Raw genomic sequence first — 17564 nt, 5'->3', positions numbered from 1 at the left:
CGAGGTGCAGACCCTCCATAGGTGTCCCCTCTCCTCAGTGGTGAGTGAGGGACTCCTCAGTGGTGGTGTCTCCTCTGCCTGCTGATGGATAGTTAAGAAAAACATTTCTATGGAGGCTAGATGATGGCACAACTCCACTCTGGGCAGAAGTCTTTCTCCTGCTCCTCAGAGGTGGCAGGAAGCATGTGGGTCCTGCTCAGTGTACGTATACAGTGTGCCTGGATACCAAAAAGCTTTGAACAAGGTCCTGCACCAAAAGTGACCAGGCACATGGACAACAGATTATCCATGCTGGTAGATGCAAAGTGCTGCACATTTGGTGTAATCAAGGATGCACGGCATGGGGGTGAGCTTTAATCAGCTAATGAAACACATTAGAAAAGACCAGAGAGTGGTGGTAATGTCTGGTCATGACCTGCCAAGAAAAAAGTGAAGTAAACATCAGAGATTATCAAGAGAGAAACAAAACCCAAACCAAAACAAAAAGTCCACCCCATCCTGCTGTTGAATAAACCTTGGGTGAAACCTCCTCTCATTTATTGCCCATGGTTTTGTTTCTCCCGTCACAAAAGGGTCGTGAACAGAAACAGCACGTATGGGGCCCCAGGGCTGTTTGGGGGTGAGAGTGATTTTCATGAAAAGAAGGAACAAAGCAGGCATGGCTGCCCAGCCTGGTGGAGTGAACTCTGTGCCCATGGCACCCTGGCTAGTATCACACAAGAGAGCAGGGAACAAGGACTTACTCTCTCGAGATAGCAGATGTACAGCGCAACCAATGAAAACCATCCCGCAGGAAGTTTGAGCCCAACGAGCAAATAGTTTTTTTTCATGTGGTGAAGAAGGGAATGGGAAAATCCTTTCTGTCAACATGTAATTTGTGCACACGCAAAAAGGTACTGGACAAGTTAGTGGGATATTGTGCCTTGCTCTGCGGCACAGCCAGAGTCCCAGCTCTGTGCCATGCTCCATAGGCTACACACCTCTGCTAAACCAGTTTGCCCAGCTCTTTCCCAGCCCAAATCACTGGTCAACCCAACACCTTCCTTTATGAATGTGCTCAGCATAGCTGTGTGAATACATCCATATCCACAGGCTTGCCATTGCTGCAAGAAGGCTCGAGATCCATCAAGCGGTACAGAAGATCTGTCTGGGGCTGGATTTTTTCCTTTTGCTCCTTCTGGAGCAGAAGAAACACATGCCAAAAAGTTGGCAGCTGGGGACACAAGCTGCTGGCCATTGGCTACCTGGCACCATGGGCTTCTGCCGTGGGCTGTGCCAGAGTTGGTCCCTCTCTTCTGGAAGGCCTTGACAGAGAACTCTGCCTCCAGGGGTGTCCTGCAGGTAGGATCAATTATTCAAGTTATTCTGATCCATGTTGTTCCTTTCCGCACCACGTAAACTGAACCATTGGATAAGAAGATATTAATTTGTCCATGCTCAAGGAAGCAGGCCTGTGGGAGGAAAACAAACCATGAACTCTCTTCTTGTAATTCTCTCTTGCTTATATCCTGTGGTTTATCTAAACAGTCTTTATCCTAAAGGGAGACGAAGAAGCCAGTTTTATACAGCAAAGGAATGACAGTCTACCCTTTTTTCAGGACAAGACCCTGAGGTTTCCCACCTCGCACCTGAGTTTATCAGTTCTGCTTGCTTCTCCAGGGAGGACACCCTGCACTCTCTTTGTTGTCCTGATTTTCTTAGGTTTCATTGTCCTCACTCTCAATTCCTCTTTGAGGATGAGCATATCATATCACAGCCACTGTAACTGCACGTGTCTCCTTTCCACCTATGATCTCTTACACTTTGTCAGCTCTTTTGTAGAGATGACACTTGGCAGCTGTGGACACTTAGAATGAAAGGTGACTCCATCATCAGGGCACTTGGTCTGGATGATGCCTCCTGGGGATGCTGGAGTTTGTAGATCACAGCCACATTCCGTGAGCCTTGCAGGCCACACAGGGAAGGGCACAAGGGGTTTGTCATGCTGTACAAGGTTCACACCAGTGCTTATAGCCTCACCAAAAGCTGTCCCCTGGGATTCCCTGCCAGAATTATGTCAGGGGAGATCTGATCACAGGGATTCAGCCCCCCTGCAAACAACCCAGCCCTGTGTCCTTCTTTGCTGTGAGATATCTGGAAATATGCAGCACCAAACTTGTGCTCAATTCAGCACGGATGCAGCCCGAGGCACAAAGCACTGGCGTACCAGGGAGCTTCTCCAATCCTGTGCAGCACAAGATGCACCAGTCTCAGATAGAGTGGGTGTACTTCTGGAAACACTGGCTGGTCTTGTTTTAGCTCCAGTGCTGTAGGGAGGGACGACCTCTAAATGCTCATAAAAGGGTTTATTCTCAGGAAAAGGATGTCATTCCCAGGAAAATTAACTCATGTTAAGGAAAGGCCTGGATGTCTAGAAGAATTTTGGCACTCTGGGCCTGATTCAAAATTGTACCAGTAATCCTTTCCCACGGGATATCCTAGCGAATTCCTGAGCTTATTGAGGGCTTTTTGTTTGTTACTTTTAATGCAAAAACAGTGGACACTATTTTATCAGTGCTGCTGTTGTGCTCATTCACAATTTAGAGTTAAGTTCCCTGGATGATTTCCAAACAAAATCAGGCTGATCTATGCCACTCACTGAAGTGAATCCCAGGTACCAGCGCCTGCAGTTTGTATTTCATTACTGAGATTTGGGTAGAATTGCCTAAACAACAGTCACTCCTTTGAGGTGATCTTAGTCTGCTTTGCAATTGCAAAAGCTGCAGGAGTGTCTCCTCACAGGTCCTCACAGGTATCTTTACTTTCACCTCCAAATCTGTGCGTTTGTTGTGCCGGTGCCATCAGCTGCCCAAGCCCTACACCAACACAGTGCTTGTCTGCAGCAAATAACCAACTTCCAGTGCCTGAGGGTAGGATGACAAGGGATATTTTGAGGCAATGGTGTTAATTACGTAGATGCTTTCCCTTGGATGTCTAGGGTAATAGTCCCTAGTTTCAGAGTAACCCCAGCACCTGTGCTGTGGGTCTCTGGACTCAGTCTAGATCCTGGTCTGCTCTTCCCTGTGGCTAAACTGCAGGAAGCAGGTAGCCAGGGGAACAAACTGGCCTGAGAGCTCCTGGACTTGGGCCAGCCTGAGATATGGGAGCTGCTTTAAAACTATGAATTCTAGCAGCTGTAGTAGGCGTGGGTTTAAAATAGACATTTTAATGTTTCTATGCACAATTATAATGCATAATATTTACACAGTCATTATTGCCTATTGGTTAAAAATAACTTGGATAATGGGAAGCAGAATTTTATTTTAAGAAGCTTGCTTCCAGATCTGAGTCTCAAAATACCAAAACTTCTTTAAACTGAGCAAGTCTGACTTTGGGCAGAGTCTACATGGGAGCCTCTGGATCCTTATGTCAGTATGTTCCAGGTAGGAAAGCAATCTTCCAAGCAGCTGCTGGCAAGCACTGGCTGTAGCATTGTTCCAGCACGACAAAATGTGGAGATTTGAAACTGGCAACACTTCCAAGAAGACCAAGGTGTGTCACGAATCTCTCTTTAGCAGTGAATACATCAATCTGTTTAATTGCAGTAAACAGAACAAAAGTTCACCTATAGCGGTGTCCAAATTAGGACTGACAATCCTTGCCCTGGGCATTGAGTTTGATACCTCTTTTTAAAAAGCAGCTTCGTGGCCTCCCTCACAACCTGATGAAGCCACATGTGGAAAGCAGTGGTCATCCTCCTGCCCTGTGTTTTCTTGGTCATACTATAAAACCTCAGAGATTATTAATCTTCTTTGAATTTTCCTTTAAAGTGAATTTATTTGCTCCTATATGAAGGCTGCCCTTTCGGCAGCACTTATTCCTGGTATATTTATAGGCAGCAACTCTATCCCTTCTCAAACTGTGTTTTGAAAGTTTAGAATGAAGTCTTAAAGAGTTTAGCTTGTCAGAGACTAAATGCCCCTTCCACTCAGGATCTCGTTAACTCACTGCACCTCTTCAAGGTCCAAGTTTTCTTTTCTGAATGCAGACATGTTAAATTACACATTTAAGCTGCATGGAAAACCCTTGTCCTGCCACATGTGAAACCACTCACAGTAAGCACACAATTAGGTCGTTCACAGGCTCTTCTTTTTTTTGTTTTCCTCCGGCAGTTTATACCAGGAGTTCTGATGAGCAGCTCATAGCACAAGGTTCCATGACAGGCAGTCTTCACACCTCTCTTGCAGCCACCTGATTTTCAGCTGCACAGCAGTGTTTCCCAGCTTGTTTCATTGGGGTGTTCTTCCCCCTTCCTCCTTCCCCCTGCTGTTCCTAATGACAGTATTTATGAGTGTGGGTCCCAAAATCCACTTCTTTACCATGCAGGGCCACTTTTTTAAAAGATAACCCATTATTTTTCCCTTTTAAAATTGTATCTTTGCATTCCTTGTCATCTTGACTGTAATTAATACTTACACGTGAAATTACTTTAAAACTTACTGAAATCCTGGTAAAGGAACCCAGAACATTTCCTTTGTCCAGAGAGAATCTAGATTAGTAAGCTAAAAAATTAATTGTAGCAAATTTGCATTCCTTTTTAAAAAAATCCTTCTTCCTGCTTATTCCACAACTTTTCTTCTTCTGAAGACATCCAGATCCCTTTTCTCCACTGAAACTGAGGTACTGTTTTTAGTCTCTGCTGTGACACTGCCTCTTGCTAGACACCAGACCTGTAGGCCAGCTGATTGCTTCTTTCAGGTCTCAGTGTGCCATTTTCAAGCCCTTTGAACACCTTAGATTTTACAACACCTCTAGATTTTATTTTGGATGGAGTGGCATGTCCTTACACCTGCTTTTTATTTTGCCCTCTTTTTCTGTTCCCCTGTCTCACAACATGGGGGTGGATGCTTGTCTGGCTGAGGAGTCACACCTGACACTGGATTTTCAATCCTCACACAGCTTTCCTTCCTCTCTGCTGCTCTCTATCAAAGACTGCTAAAGACCTTTTCATGGAGCTTTGGAGTTTCCTCCGCAGGTTCTCAGCTGGGAACAATTCTCAGGTTTTCCATGCGCAACTTGACCCCCAAAGTCACCACATTCTTTGTTAATTTTACTAACCACTTTAATTGTTGCTCACATTCTTTGTTCATCCTCAATATCATTCACCATAGATATACAACCACCAAGGGCTGGAGTCACCTTCTAAAATATTTAGACATTATTCAGGTCACAAATTTAAAATGTTTTTTGTGCCGAGAGAACTAAAAAATTCCGTGCCACTCCTCGTTCCATGCCAAGTCCTCGCGCTCCTCCGTCCCGGTGACTTCATTAACGAGTCCCTGCAATTTATTGCTCAAAGTTCTGTCCTTGAAATTAAGTATCATAATTGTAAACATTTGTAACCTTTCACTTGCGGCAATGAAACTCTTATCAGTGGATATAAGGTTATTTTCTGTAACCAGCCTGTGTACAATAATTTCCACACACATAAGAAACAATGTTAATGACCACCGGCTCGGGAGAGTTCCCTGGATGTTTGAATTGACCAAGCCCTGCTGGTGCAAGCGGCTTCGGAGCGAACTCTGAGTTGTGTTACGGTCACAGGAAGCTACCAAGCTACTCCCCCGCTGAGAACTGGCATTAGAGAAAGAGAAACAGTGTCTCAATTAACTAGAAATTAGCAGAGTTGGGGATCTTGCCTGTAGCTTACAGAAAATTGTGAAATGCTTTCTGGTGAAATTTCCCCAGCACTGTAAACTCTATACCCTAGGAACCATACACATTTTTGCTGCCTAGGAGATAGTTGGTGCTGGTTAGGACTACTCAGGTCACTGGCATTGTGGATCACTGTGTGGTGTACTGCATGATGACTTTTTCTTCCTTAAGAGCTTCTCCAAAAAGGGGAATCGAGTAGCAAAGCCTCTGCTGGGGCCATAAGACTACAAGACAAACACACAAAGAAAGGGGAATTCACAGAAGACCAGCTCAAAAATTTACTTTCAATGATTGTTACAGTGTCTTATTGACCTAAAGCAGTTAAAATAAAATAAAAGAAAAGGTACCTGGGATGGAAGATCCCAGTGGCTGGTTAGAGACTTAGAGCTGCAAAAAGAGTCGCCAGACCATTCTGCCAGGCATCACCTTACCCAATCACCCTGGCACCCAGCCTGGCAGCTTGCACATGATCCAGTGCTCACTTCTGGGAAATGCATAGCCGGAGCTCATAAACCTTCAGGGGATTTAGGATTTTTCTTAGAACTCTCCTCCAATGGATGTTGAAGTTGCACAATTTGTATTTGTTTTTCATTAGTCTGATTAACACTATGCTGCTGCTTCTCATTCTGTTGTGTAGCCAGTCCAGGATTCTGAGCAGTCCCTGTGTGTTTCCCCACATCTCAGTTGAAGTACCCCTCAACAGCCACCTTGATAAGCTAATAAAACAAAGCCCTTTTAATTAATATCTGGAGGACCCTTTTCCATCCTGAGTGTCCATAATTTTTCCTATGAGTTCTCCAATTTTCCATCAAAATTATTTCAGTGATGTGGACACCAGAACAGGACTTTACATGAGCCACAGCCTCACCAAAACTGCTTATGGAAGAGGAATCCCTTTCCTGTTCCCACATACTAACCCAAGATCCAGGTTGGAAGGTGTTCTTGCCCAGGGCAGGAGGATTAGAACAAGATGATCTTTGAGGTCCCTTCCAATCAAAACTATTCTGTGATTCATTGCAATTCATCCTCATCTGGAAAAGGATTAGCTCCTTCTGGCACAGTATCCTGGTAGGAATTCATACCACTCTGCTTCATACTCAATACTATTTTCTAACCTGTGGATTTCCGAGGGAAAACCCCACATTTCCTAAGCCTGCCCTGTTCCTTGTCCTCATGCCTGGCTTTCATGTGCCATGATTTTGAAGAGGTCAAAATCATGTCACTCAGGCTTCACAGTAAATCCTCAGTTTGAGCACAGCTGGGATTTTGCTAGAGGGTCCCAGTATTTACCTCTAGACTAGAGATTGCCCCCACACAGAGCCAGTATCATCAGATCTCCTGACAGTCATCCCAGCAGGTTGTTTAGCAGCAGGAGAGAGCTGCTCTGCTGTCAGACATCCTCAGGAGCTCAGCTGTGGAGTTCAAATGCCCTGAGCATCTCTGACACTGCTTGTGTGGAAGCCCACAGACAGAAAACATGTCTCTTTAACACGTAGCAGGATATCCCAGGGTCAGGGCACGTCAACGCACTCTTTCACCACCGTTCTTAAGAATCATCCTTGTCACAGATGAGCTGGCAAAATAGGCTGAGGAAAAGGAAGTCGGATTCACAAATGACTCTTGCAGGGTTGTGACAGAGGAGAGGAGACCCAGAAAGACACATGGAAATCATGAGGCTCTAGCATATGCCAGAGAGACGCCCCCGGGGCAGTACAGCCCAGCAGAGCACAGCTCATCCCCCGGGGATGCTGCAGCCTGCCAGCAGCTCTCTGTGCCTCAGTGCCAGCTGCACACACACAGCCACGGGGCAGGGGCTGCACCTTTCACAGAAGGGCGCTGGTCAGATGCAGGGAGTTGCAACACACTAACAGAAGGGGTTTTACTCATGGCCACTTGGCTTACAAAAATCGAACAGTTCTTAAGTCTCCTCAGCAGTTTTCAGTCCTTATCTTCCACAGCTGCACGCAGGGACCAGGCTCTGCTGCACGCAGTGACAAGCAGCTGAGGAGAGTCAGGCAGGGATCTCAGGAGGGACGTGCAGCCAGAGCTTCCACTGGCAGGGCTTGCAGCCACGTGATGGCTACGAAGCAAAGCTCACACCCGTGACTGCTGCACAATAGTGCAAACATAAAAGGCCTGTATATCAAACAAGCCAAACAGCTCTTCACGGCGGGGCACAGCATGTTCTTCATTACAATGGGATGAAACTTTAATCAACTTGCCAGACGCGGGGATGAAGAAAAGGTGGAGGTGAGCCTGCTTATCACAGCCAGAAAGCCTTGTTTTCAACCACACAACCCCGCCTGGGCACCACGGGTCTGCTGCGCACATCTGTGGCCAATATCCATGCACACATCAGCTGGAAAAAATATCACCACGGAGAAGGGCTGGGAAACAGTCCTGGCTGGGAAGCACCCTCAGAGCCAGTCTTGCCTCCTGAGCAGACTCTAATGCTGCTGTGTGACAAACATAGATGTGAGGCGCCATCACAGAAACTAACTTAGAACAGAAACAGTACTGCCAAAAAATGGTCTCTTGGACTGAAAGGACCAGTACCCTCATCCCCTCTTAAATCCATTTGAAACTTCATAAACCCTAAGCCAGACCTGGCAAAGCCTCTATTGTAGCCTTATACCACTGTAGAATTATAAAATAATTGAAGCTGGAGAAGATCTCTAAGGCTATTGAGTCCAGCCATCAACCCAACACTGACAGATCCACCACTAAACCATGTCCCCAGGTGCCAACATTTACATGGCTTTTGCCACTTTTGGGGACAGAAATTCCACCACTAACCTGAGCAGTCTCATCTAATGCTTGATCACCCTTTCAAGTAAGACATTTTTTGCAATATCCGGTTTATAACTTCCCCAGTGCAAGTTGAAGCCATTTCCTCTTGTCCTATAAACCTTTCCTTCCATAGGAAGATCCCAGTTCTGTCTCCCCTGGTTTCTGTCTGCTGCTAACTTCTGGCACATGGCAGTGTTCCACCTACAAGGGACAGAGCATTTTAGGGGACAGGCCAGCCCAGGACCTTGAGACCAGAGGGGCCTGGGAAAACCAACCCCCCCAGCCTGAAGGCTCTGAGTGATGTCTGCTGGGAACCGAGTGAACAGCCCAGCACCTCTCGGGTGAAGCCTTCGGGGAGCCAGCAGGACTGCGCTGCCAGACCATGTCTGCATCAGATGCATGACACTGGGGCACTGTTTTAATTTAAAATGGATTAGGCTTTGTTTTCTTTTTAGCACAATAACATTGCACGCATTGTTGGGCGATAAAACCCACAGATAGCTCTGCCAGCGGGGTGTTGGGGTGGACGTGATCGGCAGCACAGTCTGAGTGAGTGAAGAGCATGGGGAAAGCCTATGGAAATGTGCTGCTGCCAGGTCCTGGGGAGGCCCTGGAACAGCTGCTGAAGGGTTCCTACCTCAAAGGAGGCAGAGGGGCAGCCCAGAATTTGGATAGCAGCTGGAGCAGGACGCAGGTGCGGGGCAGCAGGGACATGTGTGAGCCTTATTGTCACTGCTGCTCACAGCTGGGCAAGGGGATGGTGCTGATGACTCCTGGGAGGACACTGTGAAAAGGAGGCAAGGATGTCTCAATTCACCACAGCATGTCTTAGTTAACTGCTGGTTTTCCAATCTGGTTCTGCCTCTCCCTGCATGCTGCTCTCCTGGTTTTCCTGGGCTTAAGCTCTGCATTGAGCTCTGGAGCAAGAGGGGAACATGATGAAGGTGGCGAAGTCACTGGCAAAAGTGACTGGCAAAGTCATTCTGTTCCCTGGGTTTTTTGGCAGGACCTTGGCATCACATGCTCCAGGTTCCTCCACTACCTTAATCCATGCCTTTGGCTGGCAACAGCACCAGGCTAAGGGGTGTTATCCAGCAGCCCTGCCCCTGAGATGCAGGAGGCATTCCTGCAGCATGAGGCCTTTGGGGTGTCTCAGGGCAAAGAAACTCAGTCTGGGGATATCTACTCATAGCCCACTGTGGTGTTACAGACCAGCTATAAATTTTTCCTCCTGCAGAAATAGAGGATTCCCTAACAAATCTTTCTAGAGCCTCAACAGCTCATCAAAGCAGTGCTACCAAGCAAAGTGGCCTTTGCAGGTCTCTGACCCAGTTGTTCCTGAACCTCCTCTTTGCTCACATTTGCTCTTGACACATGTGATGCCTGAGGAAGGTGATGCAGGCAGCAAAATGCAGCCGGAGTGTTCCCAAGATGTTCATCTATCAGCTGGGGACCTGACCCCATGCAGCTTTCTGCACAACATTCTCCTGGTATTTTTTTGCCTGAAACTCTTCATAACCTCTCATGGCTTTTTTTAGCATGAGTTTGGCTGCTGACGCGCTCCAGACCAGGCCACCCTTGGTTCAGAAGCTAACAGAAGGCACCAGGCTCTCCTGGGATCATTCATCACTGCTAGAGGGACTGCTGGATCTGAAAGGGGCAAACCTTTTAGCAGGGCCCGTTGTGACAGGACAGGGGGAAATGGTGTAAAACTGAAAAAAGGCCAATTTAGATTGGATATGAGGAAGAAGTTTCTAACAATGACGGTGCTGGCACAGGTTGCCCAGAGAAGCTGTGGCTGCCCCACCCCTGGCACTACTCAAGGTCAGGCTGGTTGGGGCTTTGGGCAACCTGGTCTAGCTTGGAAGACATCCCTGCCCATGGCAGAGATGACCTTGATTATGTCCTTTTCAATTTAATCTATCCTGAGATTCTATGAACTCCTGTGGATGTGCTGCGGGTTGGGCTCAGAGTGTGCTGCAACATAATACCTACACATACTACGCATGTACTAATCCATAGCATGGAGTGCAACCATTGCTGCTGCCTCAGGCAGGAGTGCAAGACCTTGGGGGCAGCATGAGAAAACCCCTAGTTCTGTATGACACCAGTGTCCATCTGCCCTGGCCTGCCAGGAAAGTGGAAAAGCCGAAACCAACCAGACCACAAGACCGTGCAGGTGCTCCCAGCAGAGAGAGGTGCCAGCAGGCAGCCTCTCCCGGCTGCCCAGGGAGCAGGAGGAGGGCAGGTGTTCTGAACAGTGCAGGAAAGAGGAACCAATTCCTACTGCTGCTCAAGTGATGCCAGGACAGACCAGAGCCACCAGGAAGGGAGACTGACCCCAAGTGGGGGGCAGAGCCAGGTGCTTTGCAGAGGTTGATGCACCACCAAAGTCTCAAGTGGACAGTCTGGGAGGACAGAAAATGAGGTGGGATGAACCAAGTGTTGGCAGCAAAGCCAACACATCCCCAGAGTCCACCTGGCTGGAGGCCTTGCATGATGTGAGGACTACATGAAAGCCTTCCCCTGGGCCACCACAGACTTCTGGCCAAGTGGTTCTGTGGTCTCTTTTGAACTTGATACACCATGAACAGACAAGTTCTTTCCTAGCTGCAGTTTAATTAGACCTTCATGTTACACAGAGACTCTTCTCTAACAGGTATAATTACAACAGGAATGCAGAGAGTACAGTTTTGGTTCCATCAGATGCAGATAATTTCCTCATCCCGCGTAGTCTTGCAGCATATTATTTGTCTGACACATAAGATCCTATTTTCTTAAAAGGGGAAAAAGAGTCAGCAAAACACATAGCAATAACAAATTAAGTGTCATTAAGTTGGGCAATCACAGGGCTGTGACTTACTGCCCCGATTTATCTGCCTCTTCCTGCAGAAGCACTTCTCAGCACTATATCCACTCCTGCTGCTAAAGGACTCAAGAGCAATGAAGATCCTTTGCGCTTGATCTGGACTGACATTCTTCCATCCAAAAAGCTCCACGTTTCACCTCCTATGAGGATGACATAGACAGGACTCTGCCAAGTCAAAGCTCATGCTACAAATTAAAGACAAAAGACCAGCTACCAAAGAAAAGCTCTGCAAACAGTAGATTCTCCTCTCCTACACAAGCCCAGCTAGATCAACCATCTCCTTTGGCAGCAGTCCCTACAGGAAGGGATAGAGTTTACATAAATGAGGCAAAAGAAGAGCAACTGGGCAGTTTTGGGCTGAGAGAGGCAGGGAAGGACTCATTCAAGTACAAATTGACCCTGCACAGAGTGTACTAAGCCAGCGTGAAGTGAACCAACAGGAAGGTAACATTGAACAAAGATGTTTGTCACCAAAACTGTTGAAAGACCAGAGAAAAATGTAATAATTTAAAATATATGCATATATTTAATACATATGTGAGAAGAGGAAGTAGAAAAGCTTCACATCACACAGAGTTTGGCCAGCACGGGCAGAAAACACCAGCTGTTTATTACAAAACCTGAACAAATGCAAAGTCATCTGTACATGTTGCAGGGAAACCTGGGCCATTTATTATTAAACTGCAAAGCAGCCTCTTTCTCAAACTTTACCTTCTACAGACAGCAAAAATCTGTCGCAGAAAAACCAGACGTGGCAAGCCCCAGCAAAAAATCCAAGGAACTCCCACCCCAGAGTCTGGAGTCCCATGCTCCCTGTGATTCTTTGTGTTGCTCTCCTTGCTCTGGTGCCCACAGCAAGGCTAATGCCCAGAGACAGCCATGGGGCCCATGGAGTGCCCAGCCCTATGGAGACCCAGCCCCTGCCTCCTGCAGCAGGACCAGGAGGGGATAACAGGATCAAAAGAGCAGTAACAAGCTCTGGGAACTTGTCACGCAAATGTGTTTTTGACCAAATCCCAAATGAGCCTCTGAAGGGAAGCATTAGTGCTGTCACGTGGAGCACATGATTTTGGAATTCATTAAGCCTTTGATGCAGTGTTAGCAGTGCTGTCCCCTGCCCCAGCCATTAGCCATCTGGCTGAAAAGCAGTCAGGTTTCCCTCTCCCCAGAACTAGAGGAATGGCCTGTGCCTGCAGCAGAGCACAGGAGTTACAGAGAGTTAGAGCATGCATGCACTGGACAAGCTGATTGCACTGATCTTGAGGAAAAATGGCACCTCTTATTGGAGCCCTCAGCACAAACATGCCTCTCCCCATGCCCTTAGATGCTTCCTCAAAGAAATCAGATGTTTCCAGAGAATCTCCGTTTCTTCTATTGCTAAGACAGGCTAGAGAGGAATGAAAAATTTAGTTAAGGAGAAGTGGAACTAGGGATAGGGGTCCTGCATTTAGATACTGAGAACTAGAACAGACACATCCAAAATTGGATGAAATCAGAAGAGAACTGCAGGTGAAAGCTAAAGGCAAATGTTGCTGAATGTTGCTGGCTACAGCACAGGGTTATGTTTTTCCAGCTCTATCTTGAATACAAAGTCCCCTCCGAAACTCCGACTCTCCCTTGTTTGAGGACAGTTTGTAAATTAACCTTGCTGCGGATGTGAAGACACAGAGGCTGATGTGAGCAGTGTGGTGCAGAGCTGGCTTGGAACTGGAGCAGCACCCATGACAGCCAGCAACCCCTGCCCCAGCTCTGACATTAAAGAGCACAGCGGGCACCCCAAGCCAGCTCCGAGGAAATAGCTTGTGTTAGGAATCCTGAGCTGTGGATCAGCAGTGACAATCCAGGCTGGTTTCTACAGAAGCATTTCTGGGTCTTGCACTGGCAAATATTTTCCATTACGTAGCTCATCAGGATTGGACTCCATTCCCCCTCAATCCTCATCCAGGATAACAACAAACTCATAAGCATGCAGAGACACAAGCTATCTCTTACAGCCTTAAGATGAGGTGATAACTGCCTATTCCAGCTGGGATCTGCCTGAAGTCGTGGTCTCAGTGCCTCCAGGGAAGCCACATCATTGTCCCTGGGCTGTGCAGAGCTCCTGGGGTACCTGTCACTGTCCCCTGCTCTCCTCCCAGCACTGTGCACGCAGCGTGGTGAGGCTGGTGCACTCTCAGCTCAGCAGGCCCTCAGCTGTGCTGTTGCTGTCATTCCAGCCAGTTTTTTGGTGAGACTATGCCTCTGGCAGGGACTGAGCAGCTGAGCTGATGCCTGCCAGACCAGCCACAGCAGGGCTCAGTTGCTGGCAGACACCTCCAAAGCACAAGAGCAGCAGGAGAAACACTTTGAAACTCTTGCAGGTCTCCTGACAATGTGGTGTTTCTTACTAATTTTCCAACATCCTAATTTGTCAAATGTTTTTGCTTGACTGGAAGCCAAGCACAGCTTTGGGAACAAAACCTGTGGTATGCAGGGGGTTCCCCTGGCTGTCAGCTGCCAGGATCTGTGATACAAAGAGCTGAGGCCAGACACAGTCAGCAAACTCAATGCACAGACCAAAACACAAGCTGAAAATATTTAGCCTGCCCTGCTCTGTCCAGAGCAGCTGTAAGCCTCAGATGCTCTGTGTTTCCTCCAGAGATTCTGCTGGAAAAATGCAGCATTCCCAACATGTGATGAAAACAAAAAATGCCCAAAGCCTCATGCTAGTGTGAATGTAGCACAGGAGGGGCTGAGGACCTACCAAAGCTTTGCTGCTGGACTCAGGTCCATGGTGCTGCATGGGACATTAATTCTGCACCTTCTCTGCGTGCTTTGTAAAATCACAGAATGGTTTGGGTTGGAAGGGGCACTAAGATAACTAATTTCCAATCCCCTGCCATGGGCAGGGATACCTTTCACTATCTCAGGTTGCTCAGAGCCCATCCAAGTGGCCTTCAACACTGCCAAGGATGGAGCACCCACAGCTTCTCTGGGTCACTTGTGCCAGTGCCTCACCACCCTCACAGTAAATAATATCTTCCTAATACCCAATCTAAATGTATGCTCTTTCCTCTAAAGCCCATTTTCCTTAGTCCTATCACTACATGCCCTTGTGAAATGTCCTCCATGTTCTAGCCTCATCCAAACTGGCTTTAAAAGAGTTCAGGATGAAGCTACTGAAATCTGAAGTGGTGTTTAAGGTTGGCAAAAGTGTGGCTGATAGGATTTTGTAATGGGTTTCCTGGAAACTCCAAATTCTGGAAAATTAAATCAGCATGTAAAAGAGAAAATGAGACATGTAGGAAGAGACAACTCACGCTTTTGAGGATATTTCAACACCTTCAGCAATTCTCTGAAGAAGAATAACCACAACAAATGAAATGGAAAACCATAACAGTCTGTTAGAGTGATAAGCTGAAAAACTAAATAAAACCACCAAATCCCAAACCACCAAACCATTACAAATGAAAAAAAAAAATTTCACCCTGGAAGCTTGCCATAAATAGCATAACAGAGGTGTGAAAGACCATTCAGAGAAGGTAGAGTCCCAGCCAAAAGCAAAATGAGTAATCCATACCAACAAGGAATGAAGGGAAATTTCCATCCTACAGTGTCCTAGTGTAGGGACAGATGCTTCAAGTGAAAGCAGTTAGCAGGGTAGGTTTAAAAACAAATTGATAACACAAACAGTAAATTATACAAATGACATTTATCCAAGAGCTCTGGAGAAATTCCAACAGAGTGTCATGGAATAGCATCCACGGGCACATAGAGAAATGAGATTAAACGGGAAGAAGGAATCCCACTCTAGCAGAAGAAAGTCCTGTCTCGCTCTTTAAAGGAGTGAGGAATCCAGTTTAATTAATATGGCTGTACAGATGGATGTTACTGGGTGCCCAAAATATTTTCAGAAAGATCCCTCACCAAATGTCCTTAATTGCTCTCCTCCAAACCATGCTTATTCCCATGGTTAAGAGCAAGGCAGAAGATAATGAATGGAAAATGGTCAGTGTTTAAAATGGAACACACTAGTGTGTTCCACCAGGATCTGTGCTACGGCTTGTGATTTTTGACGTATTCATAAATGGTCTGTGTGTGAGCAGTGAGGGGGAAAACTTTGATGGTGAGGCTGAAGAATGCAGTGTAGTGAAAATGAGCAAGATCTCAGAATGAAAGCTGGGAGATAAAATGACAAATTAAAGTGTGGGTAGGTGTAATTTACAAGGAGAAGCTCTTACTGTGCAAAGGTGTTCAGACCAGTTATCCCCAACTGGGAAAGTGGCCTGAGGATCAGCTACAGGTTTTCTCCCTTCCTTCTCAGAGAAGGGACAGTAGAACTAAGAAGTGGAAAAGGGGAAAAGCAAATGATTACTTGTTTTGTTTTACAGTATAGGAAAAACAAGAATATTTATTAAGTAATGACATAGCAGGTTGAAGAAAATTTCTCTTTCACTATGCATTGAGGAATCTCACCAGAGACTTTCAAGAACCATCTGGACTCAATCCTCTGCAAAGTGCTCTTGGATGTCACTGCTTGAACAGGAAGGTTGGACCAAATGTGGTCCTTTCCACTCTGTGACTCTGTACGTCTAAGGAATTAATTAACTAGGATTTCTGGGATGCAAAACAATGCAGAATGGATCAAAGGCAACCAGATTTTCTCATGGAAGAACAACCCAGCAAGGACCACTAGGCAAAATGATGCTTTGGTCAGAATAAGATTAAGCAGAGCTTAATCCTGATTAAAGATTGCTGAAAACATGTGGTGGAGAAAGTCTGGTTTTATACCTACACTGCTCCTCCATCTGCTCCAGCCACACCCCACTGGCCACCTTCACAGCCAGAATCTGGTGCAGGTTTGTCCCCTAAATCTCACAGTGGTTTCTGTGCTCTTGTGGTGCACCAGGTGGAGAAAGCTGATACACAAAGCCCTTGTCAGAAAGCCAGTTCTAAACACAGCAAAGTCACACCATGCGAGAACTCGGTAGGGACGACAAAGTCAGCTACAAGACAGGAAATGACTGTATCTCAAGAGATGCTGTCACAACACTCCATGGTGACTTGACACAGGCTGGAGTGAGGCTAAGGGTAGTGTGGAGTAGCCTTTGTCTGGGCTGAAGGCCAAAGCAGTCTTTAAGACACATTTGGGGAAGGAAACATGTCAACATACTCTATAAAGTTGCCCAGGAAGAAAGCAAACAACACGAAGGCTGCCTTTGTGAAAAGAGCGTAAGTGCCATACCAGTGCTTGGGTTACAAACATTCCTAAAACTCAAACATCCATCAGAGATGATGGCCAGACTGAGGAGAGGAGGATAAAAAACAGAACTGTGAAAAGGGGGAACAGGAAAAGTTGAGAATTGAAGGGGAGTGAAAATTCTGTTTCAGCCAGCCTGGTGGAGAGTCGCTGGCCAGATACCTCAAGGGCCAAAGGTGAGACAGTTTTAGTTTGGACAGCACACAACTAACCTGGAGCAGATCTCAGTTCAAGGTGATTGACTAAAAGGTCTACAGTCAAGATCATTCAAATGCAGAGGATAGAGGGACGTAACAAAGGGGCACAAAATCCTTCTGCAAAAACAAGAAAGCAGGTTAGGGAAGCTCTCTAAAGGATGGTATGAAACACTAGTTATAGAGAAGGAGTGCAGGGGGATGACTATTAAGGCCCAGGTTATGAAATAAAATTAATCCCAAGCCTTCAGGCCCAGAGAAGCACTTCCAGTTCTCACTCCTTTGGATTGCAAATCTTTCTTGCTGCTCTTCTCATCTTCCTGTGTGCTGGCTCTTTCCAGCTCCCGACACCTGTGTTTTTGTTCCTATCCTTCCTCTTAGAGCTCAGCTTAAGTTCCATGGGGAATGAAATGCTGTGCTCAAGGGATCCACAGGCTGCCTGACCCTCTTCTGAGTGCTGCCCTGCTGACTCAGCCCAGTAAAGCCTGGTATTTGCTCTCTCTGTGGGAGAGCAAATGCATAAATCCTCTACATGTATAAATTCATTTCATCACACACTAGCTGAACTATAGCATGATTTATCACAAAAGGTCTTCCCACCTGATTTATTCTTTGCTTTTTTCTGAGACATAGCTTTCCAAGTGCCATGAGGTAAGATGCTGCTGTAGGAAATGAGGTAAGGCTGCTCCTGTACCTTCTGCTCTTCAATGAATAATTGGATCATAGAATCACAGAAAGGCTTGGATTGGAAGGGACCATAAAAATCATCTTGTTCCAA

The sequence above is a fragment of the Camarhynchus parvulus genome, chromosome Z, assembly GCF_901933205.1.
Source record: "Camarhynchus parvulus chromosome Z, STF_HiC, whole genome shotgun sequence".
NCBI lineage: Eukaryota > Metazoa > Chordata > Aves > Passeriformes > Thraupidae > Camarhynchus > Camarhynchus parvulus.
Note: the sequence above shows the minus strand (reverse complement) of the source record.